We start from the raw sequence: 13443 nt of genomic DNA, 5'->3' as shown, positions 1-13443 counted from the left end.
ATTCTCTCTTAATTTAACTCTCACATATATTCCTGCCTAAAATTATAACTTCAAAGCAGGTCTTTGATAATATTTTCTGCTCCTCTTCATTGTAAATGTTCACAGAAAATATTTTCACCTATTCAATAGTGTAGAAAGTCTGATACTGCATTGTTTACTATTTCAGTAAGAAATACCAAAAGCTGTATCTGTACAAAATAACATTTTTAAAGCAAATGAAATTCACTCCTGAACACACTGTGGGATTGCAATGTTACAAGTTGCTACAATAATTTCCAATGGGGAACACAAAATCAGAAACCAAGAGGGTCACATCATCCTTATAAGGTCCATGCCCTGAGAGCACCTGTACTTGGTAACTTCTGATTTACTACAGTACAGACAGTCTCTGTGGCATTACCTACTCTCTACTTCCCATTTTTCAAAGTGTCTCTGAGGAAGAGAATAAGAACATTATGAGGAACGTGAGACTAGGCTGGCTGGAAGATATGATATGCTAAATACGGGAACATGCATCTTATTCAAACACTTCCTTTAAATTTTTATATGTTACGATGCCTATATGTTATTTGACAATGGTTATGGTGTAAATTTTGAGACCAGCATCAGTTATGCTAACCAGCCTATTCACACGCTTTCTTTGCATGCTACTGTCTGTCTGTTTAGACTATAAATGCTTTCAGACAATAACTGTTTTTGTGGGATTTTTTGAGCACAGTTCCAGTAGGCCCCAGGCCTACAGTTCCTAGATGCTAAAGCAATCTAAGTGACAATAACAACAGAAATATTCCCACAGACATTCCTCACAATGGAAAATACAATCCTCACCCAAGATATAATTCACCAGGAAATCTGTTTCCCAGTTCTGTTCTCCTCTTCATGAAGAGAAAATACTATAGGTTGTCCAAAGTCTCTTCCTCTGCAGTATCTCCCAAAGAAGCAGATTTTAAAGTAATGTTTGTGACTGAAGAAGAATATAATTTCTGCCTTATTTAGGATTCTCTTTCCTTCTTATTATAGCACAGTAAAAGTCTGCAATGGCTTCTCATCATATGAGTTAATATTGGGAAAGGTATGAGAGAACAAACCCATGCCTTCTGCCATGAAAACTTAGTATGTCACCTCTATCACACACTCCCTCAATCCTACTCTGGGATTTCAAGTGCACTCCCATGCATTTCTCTTTGACAGATTAATGCACTGAATATGGCAGCTCATTAAAACATTTTTAAATAAAGTATAGTTTAGGGATTTCTAATGTGAACATGATTTCCAGAATTACTTCAACACAGATTTTTTCCACTGCAGTATTTCCCCAGACACCATTGCAACTGCAGCAAAGCAAAGCACCAAAAGCACACTTTCCATTTTAATTTGTAATTGCAGAGTGCCATAAAGTTGCTTAGGGAGGGCTGGGTGTGAGCAGCAGTGTTTGGTGCACGTATTCAAAGAAATCCTGACTATAAGCAAATGAAATCAACAGTTTGTATTACTGGACAGAACAGCAGCAATAAATGACAGGTCAAATGTCCCTGCTGCACAGCACACAACACAAAAATTGAAAATGCACAGGAAATGGCTCAGCAGTGATGGGCAGAGTCATTCCCATGTTAAAGCCCACCATTTCTATCCTTTTTTGCAAGCACAGGATCAGTGTTGAGCCCTTCATGTCCAAAAGGCCAAAGAGGTTTGGTCTAAACAGAGAAAGAACAGTCTGTGAACAGCCACCCATCATGTCTAGTCTATTGGGAGGAGTACCACTAATTTCCTTCAACCTTTCCATACCAGAGAAAGGGCTCGTTTGGGCAACATTCACAAACAGAAAAGAAAGGTGGACTACATGAGATTGTGGAGGAGCAGGGAAGTCACTTCCCCAGCTATTCCGTCTGCGACCCAGCTTGCCTCCAAACAGGCAACGATTAAGAGAGTCCCCAAAAGTTAAATCCCACCTTTTCCCTTTGCAAGCTCATAAGAGCAAATATGCTGAATAGGTAGCTACTATGCAACACTCTTGGATTCATTTTGCCAAAACTGAATCTTTATATCCAAAAATTTTTACATCCATCAAAAGTTAAAGTCCCTGGATATACTTTCTCACCCTAACCAGTGGACAGACTAACTTGCTTGACACATTTAATAACTACAGGTTATTCATATATCCATTTTTAAGATTCCTTTTCAATCTATAGGTAGGAATGAGAGAAAGTTGGTGCACTCATGTTTTTGGAAAATTAACTGCCTGGCAAAAAATGTTCAGGACCAATATTTGCTCTAATTATTCTTCTTGTGAACAGAAAAAAAGTGACTGCTGTATCTCCAACTGAAAGTCTAGGAGCAGAGTCTTTCCCACTCTCATGCCCTCCTTATTTAATATAGCCTTTCACTCACTCATTCCCCCTCCTTCTTTGTTCTATTTTCCACATTCATTATCACCTCCTCCTCACCTCTCACATTTTCCCTTTTGTCTTCCTCACTCTCCCTTTCAGTTTTTCTCCCCCTTTTCTACTCCTCATCCCACACAGCCTCCTCTGTTAGCTTAACTATGTGAGAAATTAGGAGAAGAAGAAAGAGAAAAGACAGAAGAAGGATTTATGGAGGTGGAGAACTAGAAATAGAGAGGGAGAGACAAAGAAAGAAAGATGTGCTAAGCCATCTTATTCATATCAGCAAAAGCAAGGATATGAACACAGAACTCCTGATCCAGCAGACAGATGCTAACTGGTAGGAAGCAATTCTGCCAGCAGGGACACCATTTAAGAATTCAATCAATAGCAAATCTCTGGTGAAAACAAATAAGCATGCAATATTCAAATTTAGACTAAAAAACATTAAAATCACACTGGGCTTTAGAGGCGTAGTCAGAATTAGAAATTGTAGTACAAATGAAGTGACTCCTTACTAAGAACAAATTCAAGTACAAAAATGGATGCACAAACAGCCATCTTCCCCCCCAAACTAACTGCATTTTTTATTTTTGTACAGGCCACCACATGCACAACATCTATTTAATAGGACACATTATCTGGAAAGTATATTTTTTAATATTGAGAATTTTACTGACAATATCCATAATTACCAACTCCATTTATTCATTTTATCTACAGAAAAAACTGCTGCACTTTATCAAACATTTCCCTCCCAATAATCATGGAGTATCTGTTGGAGCCTGTCTTTGTGGCTGGGATCCATCAGAGTTGCTAAGTCCCCTTAGCTTTCATGGTTTCATGGCTGTAGAATCCATCAGGCATTACAGTTTTTTTTTTTTAATTAGATCATACCAAGATTATAATTAGCAGTGTGTGGGAGCAGACTTAAGGTAACATAGCGAAATGTAGAACACTTCCATCCTGCTCGGCACAGCTGATACCAGCAGTATAATAGCTAAGAGCATCTGCTTATTCTCTCCTTTCTGCTCAGGCTTCCCATTCACAGTACAACACAGTGGAAGTGGTTCTAAGAGGCTAAAGTGGAGAGTGCCGTGATAGCACTGCAGTCACAGAGCTAGCAGGGCGCAAAAGTGATGAAGTCACTTCTACCCTGAGCCTCTGAGCATGCTTCAAAGTGGATTTCCAGAAGGAACAGCTGAACTGCTGCAAAACAAAGAAACAAACTATGGATTCAACACCTCATGAAACAGATACTTTGCTGCATGTACCTTTTCCCTGGTCTATTGGGAGGGAGTCTGCAGGTTAGTAAGCATGAGTTCAGCAAAGCAGATTCCCTCTGCCTCATACTCACCCACTCTGAGTGTAGCGAACAGCTAAAGAGAAGCACATAAAACCTTACCATTTTTTTTACTCCCTTGGCACAGACAGAACCAGTCTGAACACAGTGGGCTGCACAATTAAGACCACATCACAAGGCGTAAGAATGTGTACAGCAAATCTTACTTGTTCCTATGCAACCCTAGAAAACAGGTCTCGTGGAAGCCAAGCTGTACTAAGACAAGCAGCCCTCATGACAGAGGTACCAACTCAGCACAGTTTGCAGACTTTTGTCCTTGCAGCTTTTCAAAAGTGTGGGAGGCTGTCCCTTCTGCAATCCTCTTCAGCAGATTTCAAAGGAAATGCCTCAAGAACTTCAGCCATTTGCCCACTCTCTTTGTCTACATTTCATGACAAGAAAGGAGAATGAAGTTCACTGTTTTAACATTTATCTTAGTAAAGGGCCACCTATGATTCTGTATCTGTTATAATAAAAATAACTAAATACCAACAAAAAAGGGGCCACCCAGGGGCTCCTAAGGCACTCAATATAATTTAAAGCTCCATGAGTGCTGTAAGCAAGGAAAGCAGAAACACAGCCATACTTCACAGAATTGTAGAACAGAGTCACGTAGGCTGGAAGGCATCTCTGGAAGTAATCTAGTCCTATACCCTTCTCTAAGCAGCACTGCTTTCAAAGCTAGCCTACTGTCAAGGAGCAGCAGGAGCACCTCTGTGAAGGAAGAGGAGCCAAGCGCTGAGCATGAGAACAAGGCAGGCAGAGGCAGCAGCCTCACCGACAAGCACTGCAGTGCCACAGTACCCAAACAAACGGGGCAGAACAGGTTCACTGACAGGCTCAGCAGACAGTCCAGTGATCTCCAGGCAAGTCCATAGGGATGAGGTCAGTCCAAGGTCAAGCTGCAAAGTCAAGTCAGCATGTCAGGTTCAGATCTGGAGTGATCAGGGTCAGCCATGGTCCAGTGATCACCAGACAAGTCAGGTATGACATCAGGTGCATGAGCTGGGGTCAGGATCTGGATCCCCAGCATACACAGCCAGGCCTGGGCATGGCTGCAGCAGAGCTCAGGCAGGGACCAAGGGTGAGAACCTTAGCTTAAACGGAGCTCCTGCTAAGGGCCAAGGGGGCTGCTGAGGCATCTTCCAACTTATTCCTCAAACAGCTTCCAGGCTGGTTAAGGCACCTCAAAGCCGCACACCTTCATTACCAAAGTTGGCCCGGAGCCCAGGCAGCCAAACCCCTAGGGGAAGGGAGAAATGCGCTTGGGGTCCTGATGGCTGCACTGCCCAGGGTCTGGCCCAGTCAAGATTTACGTATCTCTAAGTAGGGAGATTCCACAGTTTGTCTGGGCAACCTGTTCCAATTTTTTTCTCCTCATATTTAAGTGCAATATGCCTTGTTGCCACTTGAATCAGGGGCCCCTTGTCTTCCCCTGGTGCACCTCTGAAAACAGGGCAACTGCTCTCCATTCAGTCTCCCATTGGCAGGAGCTGTCATCTCAGCTTCTCAAACCTTCTCTTAGCCTTCTCTTCTCCAGGTTGAACAAACCCACTTCCCTCAGTCTCTCCTCAAATATCATGCATTTCAGTTTCCTAGCTATCTTCATGATCCTCCACTGGACTCGCTCCAGCCTGGCAACGACTTGTTTGTACTGTAAAGTCCAGAATTGGACACAGTGCTCCAGATGCAGCCTCACATGGGCCAGAGAGAAAGAATCACCTCCCTTGACTAATGGCTAGCTACTCTTGGTAATATAGCCCAGGATTCTGTTGACTGCCACAAGAGCACATTGCTGGCTTATGTCCAACTTGTCCACCATAATCCCCAGATACTTTTCTGCAAAGCTGCTTTCTAGCCAGGTGGCCCCCAGCCTGTATTGGTGCATGAGGTTATTTCACCCCAGGTGCAGGGCTTTGCATTTGCCTTTGCTCAACCTCAGATCCTGTCAGCCCATTTCTCCAACTTTTGAAGGTCCCTGTGAATGACAGCTCTACCTACTAGCATATTAAATGCTTCCCCTGATTTTGTATCATCCATGAAACTCCTGAGAGTGCATGCCATCCTAATGCCTAGGTCGTTAATGAAGACATTCAACAGCATTGCCCCCTCCCCCCAGCACCTGTCCCTGAGGGACAACACTAGTAGGTGGTAAATGCAGTTGGTCAGGAATTATTTGCCATTGGTAAAGCCAAGCTGGCTGTTTCCAATCACCTTCTTGTCCTTCATGTGCTCAGAAATGGTTTCTGGAAGAATTTATTCCATAATCTTCCTAGGGACTGAGGGGAGAACAACTGCCCAGTACATCTTGCTCTTCTTCAAGATGGGTGAGGTGTTTGCCTTTTTCCAGTCATCAGAGATCTCTCCTGATTGCCATAACCTTTCAGAGGTGATAAAAAGCAGTCTCGTTGCAACATCCACCAGCTCCATCCGCAACCTCAGATGCATCCCATTTGGTTCCATGGACTTGTGTATGTCCAGCTTGCTTGAGTGGCCCCTAACTCAATCCTCCTCTGCCATGGGTAGTTCTTGACTCCCCAGCTTCTGTCACTAGGTACAGATACCTAGGGACAAACCCTACCAGCAAAAACTGAGAAAAGAAGCAGCACTGAGTACGTTGATCTTTTCCACATCCTTTAATCATTAGGGTGCCCTAACCCACTGGCAGTAAAAGGAAGGCTGAGGAAAATGTGGACCAACTGCTCAATGTACTGAATAGAAACCTTTCATTTTTCCTTTCACATCCCTTACTTATTTTAGCTCCAGCTAAGCATTGGCTCAACTCCATCTCTGCGTGCTTGGGAAATGTTTCTTATACTCTTCCTGGGTAGCTTATCCCTCTTTCCACCTTCTCTGTACTTCTCTTTTGTGTTTGAGCTCAGTCAGGAGTCCACTGCTCATCCATGCTGGCTTTCTGCCACACTTGCTCACTTTCCTGCACACTGCGATGGACGGTCCTTGTGCTTTGAGGAGATTGTCACTGAAGATCAACCAGCTCTCCAGAGCACCTATGCCCTTCAGGACAGTCTCCCAAGAAATTCTGCTTACTAGTTCCCCAAACAAGCTTAAGTCCATTCTCCTGAAGTCCAGGGATGTAATTCTGCTATTCACTTTCCTCAGCTCCCTCAGGTTCTTAAACTCCACCATCCCATGGCTGCTCTAGTAAAGACCACTGAACTTCACATCCCTGGTCAGTTCTTCCTTATTTACTAATATCAGACCTAAAAGAGCACCTTCCATAGTCTGCTTGTGCAACATCAAAAAACTATCCTCAGAGTACTCCAGAAAGTTCCAGGATTGTTTGCAGCCCATCATGTTGCTCTTCCTGCAAATGTCAGGGTAAAGTCCCCTATGAGACTGAGAGGCTATGATTATGAAGCTTCTTCTAGTTGTCTAAAGAAGACTCATTCGCTTCCTCTTCCTGATGGGGTGGCCTGTGGCAGATGCTCATCGTGACACTCATCTTGTTCATCTTCCTTCTGATCCTTACCATAAGCTCTCAGCTGCCTCGTCCCTCACTCCAGATCAAAGCTCCATGCATTTGACCTGCTCCTTGGCATAAGGTACAAACCCTTCACCTTGCCCTCCCTGCCTTTTTTAAGTGGATCCATCCTGCATTCATCTATCACAGCAGTCCAGTCACATGAACTACCCCAGCACATCTCTCTGATTTCAGTGAAGTGAAAGCTCTGTGATTGTGCAGTCTCTCCTAACTGTTCCTATTACCTGTTCCTATTACACACCCATGCTGTGGGTATATGTGTGTAGGCACCTGAGATGGCCCCTAGTTGTGCCACTCACAGTAAATGTGAAAGCCTCCTCATTTTACTGCTCACTGTTCACTTCCTCTCTACCCCTCCATGCCTCCAATTCTCTTAAGGTATCAGTCTTCACCACCTAATAAACCCAGTCTAAGGCCCTCTTCATGACATTAGCGAAGCCTGTTGGCAAAGCTGCTCTTGCCCTACTTTGTCAGATGGATCTCATCTCTCCGTCAGAGTCCTCCCTCTTCACAGAGGGTCTTGTGGTTACAAAAGCCAATGACTTGTCCATGACACCAGCCATGCAGGCAGGAATTAATCTGTAGGATATATCCATTCCTCCCAAAGCCTTTTCCTCCCTGAGCCTTTCCCTCCCTGAGCCATGTAGCCACTCTTCGTATGCTCAAGATCTCCCTTGGCAGTATCAGTGGTTTACACATGGTGAGCAGCAAGGGGTAATTAAAATTTACTCTTTTTTCTCTAGTCATATCCCCTTAATCACACAGACCTCATTTTAAGATGCAGATTTTTCATGCAAACAACTTTGCCAAAATTTGTAGGAATGACTGCAAAAATTCTATTATATGTTTTCTAAAATATGCTCTACTTCTAAAATAATTTCAGATTAAGCCCGTATGTTGCACAGATTGTATCAGACCTGGGACCCAGCAGATGTCATCTTCAGATATCACTAGAGTCTTTAAAATGCTACTGATAAAACTAACATATACATTAATATTTGATCTGCCAAAAGCATTTGAAAAGCCCAACTGAACCTGAGCAAGGAAAAGGATTCTTCCCCTCATCTAAAAGACATCCCTCTCAGTTTTGTAAGTTGTTATCAAACAAGTATTTCTCAGTGCCAAAGCTATCCTGGTGAAGTTGGTAAAGCTGGCTTTAAAGATGTTTTGTATTACTATACAGCAGAAAGTCATCTTACAAGGCTTCAGACTTTGTTAATTCATGTTTGTGTGTGCAGAATGCCCTACACCTATAACTACTTTGGCTTACTTAGCTCCTTGCAATGAACACCTCTTGCATATACAGAGAAATGCTCCATGCTTGGTCTCTCCACCATGATCAGATTCCTAGGTACTTTTACATAACGGAATTTCCGTAAGATGTAATATTTTTGTCAGATAATTCCATTCTCTACTATAAAATTTTCCATTTTACTGAAGCTAGGATATAGGCATTCTCTCTATTCTGTGGGGAACTGGCTGCACTCTTCTGTTTCTGTTCTGCCTTCACTACAAAAGGGAATTATATTACACTGGCAGCACAAGTCTCATGGCTTATTAGTACTTCCTTTGCTGAAAGGTTATATCCTGTGAGGAAGAATATAGCAATGAGGAAATGAGAGTTTTCTCTCTCCGAAACTGAGAAATATTTTTACTAGGCTGACTGAAAGCATTATAGACTCTATAATGTTAAGAAATCAAAAATTATCAGAAAGCTCAGAAAATAATCATGAGAGTGCCCCTCAAAATCCTAAAGCTCAATCCAACTGTCTTATTAGAGCAAGTAACATACAGTGTTTGTGGGATCATTTCTGCATAAAGAGCTACCAAATGATCAAGGCATAAAAATACACACATCTTTCTCTCTTCTATGATATAGGAACTGCCATCCACTTCCTGAAGATACCTCTACAATTCCCAGCATTCCCAAACACCTCATTTTTAACTGTATCTGCCTGTTACATCAGATTGGTGAACTAAATTTTGAAAATGAATTTCAAAGAAACATACAACATTCTTGTATCGTGTTTTCCAGTTATTCTTCCTTCCAGCAGATATTCATATTTTTACAGAAACGAAACAAAAGAAAGCTCAGGTAACATCAGTGCAATTATTATATTAGGTGTCTTTCTTTTTCCTTAATAATCCACTATTTTCAAAATACTTAGCAAAGAAATTAAATCATACTAGATTTTTACAATTTCAGTCAATTGGATAATTACACAAATTATCTGATAATAACAGTATTTTTATTTAACTTAAATCTCAGATTTGTAACTGCCCCCACAACTAAGTGGAATCGATTCTTGATTTTTTTTTTTTTTTTGATCCCACTTCCTGAAACTTGTCAGGAGAAAGAAATGACAAGGAAGAGGGAGAAACCTTGCGGCTATGTTCTAGACAGAGATGTTCTGGAAAAACAGGTGGGGGGCGGCAGTTCTCCCACTGCCTCTCTCATGTGAATGTCAGGCACCAGCACTGCACTGCACAGAGCTGGGCGCTGCGTGACTTCAACAGCTCCTGATGAACCAGCACTGGGTTGACTTGCAGTCAGTTCCTGAGACACACCAAAGTGGCATTTTGAGAGTGACACTTCCACTAAAGCATGCAAGAGTTTCAAGAAAAACTGTCTTCCCCTAAGTTCTCCTGGTAAGAGGAACAAATCAGCCAAACTGAGTACCCCTGGACATCTTGCAGATGCAGATGTTCAACTTAAAAAAAAATCCCAGATCAGTATGGATCAACCCACAAGCCAGTAGGTTTTAACTTGGGACTCCTGAAAACATCCAATCTGATTAAAAATAGCAAAATGAGAAGGCAAAGACATTGAGCTGAACCAAGAGAGAAGTGACCAATATTGCTGAAAAACCTTGATCTCTGACCCTGCATATTTCCTGACTCTTAGAGAAGGCTTACCACTATCCAATGTCATCCAGTCTTTACAGCAAATGCTGTTTTCCTCATTTTCTACTAACATGTCAAAGAGGGTAGTTCTGCCCTGAATTTTATTTATCTCTTGATGAGAAGACCACAGTCCCAAAGGATAATAACCATTTATCAGTGTTACTCAAAAGGGGCTAACCTAAGGTCACCGGCACAATATATATTCACTACATTTCAATGTATTAGATCTGCCTAAAAATCAATATACAGTTTAAATCTTTCTTCAACCCCATGGTGAAAAAGGCTGGAGAAACACCTGAGCAGTGCCTGCATTTTCCATGTGACAGCAGTAGTGAAAAGCAAGCCAACACAGAAATACCATGATGCCTGTTAGAGATAACAAAGATAAGTCTTAAAGCCTGTGTTGTTTCATTAGGCTAAGTGGAGGCTATTCAAATAAAAGGAGTAGATGTTAGATATGCCCTGAAAATATTCTTCAGATTATTCATTGATACTATCATGTCATATAAAAGCGGGTGCCAAAAAACACTGATTTCAAATGGTTTTTGATCAAAGCCATCCTGCTAACATTGTGCAGTCTCTACATTTTCATGTGTGCAGCTGTATTGAAAAGCAGAAATCCTGAAGTTCTAAGATGCAAACTCTATACCTATTTTGGTTAATGCAGAAACCTTTAAATATTTAATTAGAATAAAACTTAGCAGGATGTTTCACAGCTTGGAAGCTTTCTGATTTCCAATGTTTTTAACAAAAAATCCAAGCTTTTCAGCTCTGTACTGTAAACTGGGTCTTCTGCTAACCAGCATCAATAAAATGGCAGCTCTTGTGGAGGGAACTAAAACTGAAGAAAAAATCACTTGATATTTGTAAAAGCTTATTCAGAAAATTCTCACTTTAATTTAATATATACATCCTAGAAAGATGAGAATTTGAAAGGAGCTTGAAGTGATACCTCCAGCGCACAGTTCTGTGATCTATAATACTACATTTAGACTGTTCTCTGTGATTAGTCTTAAATACAGAAACCAAAGAAAAGGGCAACCATTTCCAGATTCATGTGATGGAAATGTACCATAACACTGACTTCATGGTTTTTGGCTGAAACCATAAGTGTGATTTTAGTTCTGCTACAAGGGGGAAAAAGAAGAGAAAGAGCTGAGATTTCACCAAAATCATCATACAGGCTCTAGAACTAAGCTCTAATGAAAATGGATATGTTCCATAGCAATATCAGCGAGATGGATCATTTAGTCAAGAAGCACAATCATCATTTATACAGCCCATTAACCAGCTATATATACACATGCATACAGAGAAACATATGGAAACTTACTTTCAGCTAACACTGTATAAGGTACTTTAGCAGAGACAGGGTTTCATATGAAGTTGCAGAAAGAGTCCCTAAAAATCATTTCAAGCTGAATCTCAGAGCCTTTTACATTACAGATCAGTTTTTATAGTTAACAATTTTTACTTCCTTCAAAATCTATTTTTAAAAAATCAGCTACTATTACTGCCTAATAGAAGCTCGTTTTAAATCACAAAGCACAATTCTATCTTTATACACAGAGAACATTGCAAAAGTCATTGTAAAAGAAGTTAGCTACAGCTTAGCTAGCTTTAGGCTAACAGGAAAACACCTCACTACAGTCAGTTCTGAGAAATCCCAGCACAGGCCACGTCACAGCTGCCTCCACTTCATTCCCATGAGGATCTCACAGACTGTAGCACATCAGGAGATGCCCTCATTACGCCGCGTGTATGAGCTGACTGAATATCCTTCCAGAGTAGATGTGGGCTCCAGTGTGGAGCTCTGGGCTCTGTCTAACCTTGCCGAACTGTACTGCCACTATGTGCACTGTCAATTCACTAATTTGATTGCCTTACACTGATTCTTTCCCTTACAGTCACACAGACAACACCTACTGCTGCCAACTAATCAAACAGCTTTATATTAATTCATAATTAATTTTTTTAAGTAACTTTCAAAACATCAAAACATCTTTCCCTGTCATTAATTCAACTCTCTGAATATTTTATATCTCCAGACATTTATACTTGTGCATACTTATTTTAAGAGCACTTCATCACAGCACTATTCCAATTACACACATCCATTGCTTGTTAACTTAATTGCGTGTGCAAACAGAAATGGATCTGCAACACAAAAGTATGTATAAAACAAAAATACATGAACAGAAATGTCTAGAGTTTTATGTTATAGCACAGAATAAGCTATAGTGGAAAAACATGAAGTCACATTTACTAATAACAGTGAAACTTAAGGAGAAGTATCTAATTCTATACACAGAATATCTATGCTACTTACATAAAGACTATTTCTGGCAAACAAAATCTTTTATTATTTATAAAATACAAATAAGTACTCTTGTCTGAAAAGAAAAAAGATTTCATTCATATGGACATCTCACCATGACAAAATTACTTTAAGATTTTTTAATTCACAGCATATATCTGGTGCGTTTAAACAAGCAAACATTCACATCATGAATTCTATGCGGTGTTATTCACACGGGATGCCAGATCAAAAAGCTGACTGGATAACAATAGCTTATTTAGATTTTATTTTTGAAAAGGGAGGGTGTAAGGAAGATGGGGCCAGACTCTTTTCAGTGGTGTCCAGCGACAGGAAGAGAAGCAACGGGCACAAACTGAGACACATGAAGGTCTGTGAACATAAGGAAAAACTTATTGTGAGGGTAGCAGAGCACTGGAACAGGTTGCCCAGAGAGCTTGTGGAGCCTCCATCCTTGGACATATTTAAAAGCCGTCTGGACTGGGTCCTGGGCAATGTGCTCTAGGTGATCCTGTTTGAGCAGGGGGATTGGACTAGATGATCTCCAGATGTCCCTTCCAACCTCGACCATTCTGTGATTTTGTGAAAACTATACTATTGATTATTTTCTTAAATTATTGACTGAATATTCAGTCAATTGACTATATGCTGATATAGTCAATCTACCAACACTCTCTCCTACAAAAGTTCTACCACCTAATTCAGCCCTCTGTGCTGCATATAAGTTAAAGTGGATCAGACACTCCTCGAAGTAGGACAACAGGCTGAGACATTATTCCAAGCACAACTAAACCTACATCTTTTAGTGGTGCCAGTACCATTCAGTACACAGCAGCTACTGCAAGAAGCAAGACTGCCTTCTCAGCAGACATTGAAGGTGCTCCAGTCGCACTGAGATCACAGCTCAGTGAGAACGTCCACTGTTACCACCAGCAGTTCCTGGTTCATATTGAGTCCAAAACTCTACAAAATTTCTCTCCACAAGAGGCTGTTCCCT

The 13443-nt window shown here is 41.1% G+C and overlaps 1 protein-coding gene across 14 annotated transcripts in view; it reads right to left on the bottom strand.

Annotated features, from left to right (window-relative positions):
- Positions 1-13443, bottom strand: part of RIMS1 (regulating synaptic membrane exocytosis 1) — a 356720-nt gene that overhangs the window by 255808 nt on the left and 87469 nt on the right. The window lies entirely within an intron of this gene.

The sequence above is a fragment of the Dromaius novaehollandiae genome, chromosome 3 (genome assembly GCF_036370855.1).
Source record: "Dromaius novaehollandiae isolate bDroNov1 chromosome 3, bDroNov1.hap1, whole genome shotgun sequence".
NCBI lineage: Eukaryota > Metazoa > Chordata > Aves > Casuariiformes > Dromaiidae > Dromaius > Dromaius novaehollandiae.
The sequence above is the reverse complement of the archived record's forward strand: the minus strand, read 5'-3'. Positions and strand labels throughout refer to the sequence as shown.